This window comes from Bos javanicus, chromosome 3, assembly GCF_032452875.1.
Source record: "Bos javanicus breed banteng chromosome 3, ARS-OSU_banteng_1.0, whole genome shotgun sequence".
Lineage (NCBI taxonomy): Eukaryota > Metazoa > Chordata > Mammalia > Artiodactyla > Bovidae > Bos > Bos javanicus.
This window is the reverse complement of record NC_083870.1, coordinates 21,154,501-21,159,464: the sequence shown is the minus strand read 5'-3', so window position 1 is coordinate 21,159,464 and position 4,964 is coordinate 21,154,501. Positions and strand designations below refer to the sequence as shown.

The following is a 4,964-nucleotide window of genomic DNA, read 5'->3' as shown; positions in this document are numbered from 1 at the left end:
CGCACCGCTGGTGTTGCCCTCCCTCGGCTCGGCCGCGGTCGGTGGGGCGGGAGCCGGAACCAGCTAACCGGGAAGGTGGATCCAAAGGGACGACTGCGAAGAGCTGGAAAAGAAGCCGGCGAGGTGGGGACGAGGACAGCCAGACTTCCCAGAAGGAACGTGCCGCATCTGGGGAGATGAGAATTGGTGTTTGGTTTGATTTTGTTTCCTTCTGTCACAATATATCAGAATTGAGAGACAGAGCGGGGAAACCGATGAGCGAGCATGAAAGAGAGAAAACGAATAGCTGCAGTTCCCAAGAATAAAGCAGCGCAAGGATCGAAATCATTTTACGTCAAAGGACAGACATTAAAGACCGTTCTCATGGCGTGGTGTGTGGCACGCCGTGATCGTATAGTGGTTAGTACTCTGCGTTGTGGCCGCAGCAACCTCGGTTCGAATCCGAGTCACGGCATGGCCTCCGTGTTTCACGTGGCGTCTCACTTCTTTTTCTTCAACACGGTAATGGTCTGCACTGGGTTCTGCAACATGTGACCGCCCATTCTATCCGAGATAAAAATTATTAAGGTGTATTCACAGAACAAGATGCACAAATCATGAATGAACAGCTATTTGATGTGAAATAATCACCAAAATCAAGAGGTACACATTTTTTTATCAACCAGGTATGGAAGATACACTTTGATACATGGATGAAGCCCTTTGGCACGTTTCCCAGGTAACGCCTATCCGTCCCCTGCTACTTTAAACTATTGAGTTTGTCCTTTCCTCAGTTCACCTGAATGAATATAGACATTTTCCTATATAGGGATTATCAAGCAGAAATTCTGAAGTCGATTTCACCCTAGTAGGGAAATCACAGAGGTCAGAACGCCGTGAAGGCCACGGACAAGACGTTCCATTGGAGAAAGCACCTTCAAGATCACGGTATCTCTGCTGCCAGCTAACTATAAGCATGGACCCGTCGGGCCACCATCTTTCACTCAGGGTCGCCCTCCTCCCCTCCCCCACCCTTACCAAATCACTCCCTGCAAAGTAATTCTAGCAAAGATCTCCCAATCCTCCCGCCCCTCCCCATGGGCAGAGCAGGCACTCTCACCCACCGGACTCACCGCCTTTCATCAGCTCTTCCGGTACCACATACACGCACAGCCACTGTTGCTGCCTCATCTACCGCTACCTCTGCAGGCTTGGTCCACACCCCTGGCCCCCCGCCCACCAGCCCCGCTCCCTCGCTCACCTCTTGCCCTACAGTGGACATAACATTTGTCCTAACAGGTCTTCTAAGCGAGCTTCCAAGGGAAAAGGGAAACGGTGCCCACTGCCTGGTAGAGACCAAGGGGATTCCAAACAACAGCAGCTGGAGAGTCAGGGCATTTCCCTGGATCACCATCTTATTGATATTCTGACGTTGATTTTTACATGAACCATCTGCTTATGCTGCTGATATCAGTTTTCCCTTTATGGTAGTGAGATGAATTGGCCGTTCAAAGTACTCAGGGAAATGAATGTGAAATGAATAGGTTGAAAGAGAATATTTTAAAAACATGTTCTGCACTTGCTCAACTGAAAGTGGGTGGAGATGGTAAAAGCCCGGGAGGCTGGGCACGTCCACTATTGCCGGGCCAGTCACTGGAGCTAAACCTGTCGACACTGGGAATACCCTGAGCCTGGGCCCCTGTCTCTGAGAGACACTTAGGAAAATCCATCTTCACCTCAGCGACGGACCACAGCACCTGGTTCCCTTTTCCTGTGAAGCCTAAGCCAGGGATCACAAAGGTAATATTTTAATGACCAGAAGCTATAAGAAAATACTTTTGACATATTTACTCATTCGGGAAATAAACGTCACACTTACAAGGAGATATCATTACACAGCCTCCAGCATGACTGCTTTTTTAAAAAATTCGTGCACTAAGTGCCGACAAATGTGGAGCACTTGCACCTGTAGCAGCCAGTTCAAAATCATTCTAGAAGACTGTTGGCAGTTTCTAATAAAGTTCATCTTGTACCTACTTCATGACCCAGCAATTGTAGTACTTCTATGAATGCACAATATAGAAGAAGTTGGTATGGGATATTCATCAAGAACACCAGTTAACACCAAAAAATCCCGACAAAATTACTCCAATAATACCAAAAGTAGTGAAATGTGCATAACACTATGAATATGTTTAATGAACAAAATGTTGCATGAAAGCAAGGTCAGTTACCAAAAATGTAGCTTCCTTCATTTGAATTTCAAGAGCAGGCAACAGTACACTCTTGCAGTAGACCTCAGAATGGTAATACAATAAGCGATCTAGTGTAGGAATTGCCTACAAAGTGGCTCAAGTGACATTTCAAGGGTGGGGGAAATTTTCTACACCTTGATCTGGGTGCTGATTACGTTTGCAAAAATTCAACAAACTGTGCCTATAGTTCAATGATTTACTGTTTCTGTAAAAATCAGTGGATGGTGGATGAAAAGGAGCTGGTCTAGACCATGATGACTAGTTTGCATTTTATTGTAAACCTCTTAAATACGCCTTCTCCTTTAGTGTAAGAAAAACCTCACTGATATTAGAAATATCTTTACCAGAAAACAACAACAACAATGACCATGTTATCTTGTTAGTGTAACTATAGGCAAGGCTCCTTGAAGGGCAATATTTAAACTTTGGGGATGTGTTCTGCTCAACGGGGAGTCAAGCAGTTATTCTAGGTTTTACTTTGACTGGCAGGTTTGGGCGCTGTGGGATTTACTCCTCTTCTTGCTGCATTTTGCTTCCAGGCCAGTGGCAAATTCTGCTCTCCCACCACTGCTAGGGGGCAAAGCTGGTGCTGGAATTAAAAGTAAATGGATAGAGTATTACTCAACCAAAAAAAAAAAAAAAAAAGGATGAAGTAATGCCAATTACAGCAACATGCATGGACCAAGAGATTGTCATCCTAGTGAAGTAAGCCAGGCAGAGAAAGACAAATATCATATGACATCGCTTAGACGAGAAATCTAAAACGCAAAACTAAAGCTAATACAAAGGAACATATGTACAAAACGGAAATAAACCCACAGACATAGAAAACAACATTATGGTTACTGAACGGGAAAGGGGGAGGGGTAAATTAGAAGTTTGGGATTAATATATACACACTACTACTATGCAGAAAACAGATAACCAACAAGCACCTCGGGTATAGCCAGGGACCTATACTCAATATTTTGTAGTAATCTGTAAGGAAAAATAATCTGAACCAAAACTAGATGTATATGTGTGTATAACTGAATCACTTTGTTGTACACCTGAAACAAACACAACATTGAAGATCAACTATAAGTCAAAGTTAAAAAAAAGAAAAAAGGCAAATGGCAAGACAGGCTATAGACACTACCTTGCCTTAGCCTGGATCTGAACCAAGGTTGCTGCTGCCACAGTGCAACACGCACACTCTACAGTTACAATACACAACATGGCATAAGGTAACTGTCCCACGTAAATATACTCACACTGTTTTTGCTGTTTTATTTGTGGACACCAACAGAAGTCTGAGCTTTTCTCTCTTTCATGCTCTTCTCTGATTCTCCCTCAGTGTTTTGCCAAGAGAACGCACCGGGCATAACAAACACTCTCTTCAAACAACACAAGAGACGACTCTATACATGGACATCACTAGATGGTCAATACCAAAATCACACTGGTTCTATTCTTTGCAGCCCGAAGATGAAGAAGCTCTATTGCCAAAGTCAGACTTAAATTGAAGAAAGTAGGGAAAACCACTAGGCCATTCCGGTATGACCTAAATCAAATCCCTTATGATTGATTATACAGTGGAAGTGACAGATTCAAGGGATTAGATCTGATAGACAGAGTGCCTGGAGAACTATGGACGGAGGTTCGCAACATTGTCCGGGAGGCCTTGATCAAAACCATCCCCAAGAAAAAGAAAAGAAAAATGCCCAAAATGGTTGTCTGAAGAGGCCTTATAAATAGCTGAGAAAGGAAGAGAAGCAAAAGGCAGAGAAAAGGAAAGAGAGACCCAAATGAATGCAGAGTTCCAGAGAATAGCAAGGAGAGATAAGAAAGCCTTCCAAAGTGAACAGTGCAAAGAAATAGAGCAAAACAATTAAAGTGGGAAAGACTAGAGATCTCTTCAAGAAAATTAGAGATACCAAGGGAACATTTCATGCAAAGATGGGCACAATAAAGGGCAGAAACAGAAGATATTAAGAAGAAGCGGCAAGAATACATAGAAGAACTATACAGAAAAGATCTTCATGACACAGATGACCAGGATGGTGTGATCACTCACGTAGAGCCAGACATCTTGGAGTGCGAAGTCAACATAGGGACTTAGGAAGCATCACTGCAAACAAAGCTAGTGGAGGTGGTAGAATTCCAGCTGAGCTATTTCAAATCCTAAAAGATGATGCTGTTTAATTGCTGCACTCAAATTTGCCAGCAAATTTGGAAAACTCAGCAGTGGCCACAGGACTGGAAAAGGTCAGTTTTCATTCCAAGCCCAAAGAAAGGCAGTGCCAAAGAACGTTCAAACCACTGCACATTTGCACTAATTTCTCATGCTAGCAGTGTAAAGCTCAAAATTCTCCAAGCCAGGCTTCAACAGTATGTGAACCGAGAACTTCCAGATGTTCAAGCTGCATTTAGAAAAGGCAGAGGAACCAGAGATCAAATTGCCAACATCTTTTGGATCATACAAAAAGCAAGAGAATTCCAGAAAAACATCTATTTCTGCTTCATTGACTACACTCAAGGCTCTGATGGCGTGGATCACAACAAACTGTGGAAGATTCTTCAAGAGATGGGAATACCAGACCTCCTTACCTGTCTCCAGACAAACCTGTATGGAGCCCAAGAAGCAACAGTTAGAACCAGACATGGATCAATGGACTGGTTCAAAAATGGAAAGGAGTACGTCAAGACTGTATATTGTCACCATGCTTATTTAACTTGTATGCAGAATAC

General features: G+C 43.5%; 1 non-coding gene across 1 annotated transcript; it reads left to right on the top strand.

Annotated features, from left to right (window-relative positions):
* Window positions 1-382: 382 nt before the first annotated feature.
* TRNAH-GUG (transfer RNA histidin (anticodon GUG)) lies at window positions 383-454 on the top strand. Its single transcript has one exon. It is a non-coding gene; the product is annotated as a tRNA-His (tRNA).
* Window positions 455-4,964: the final 4,510 nt, after the last annotated feature.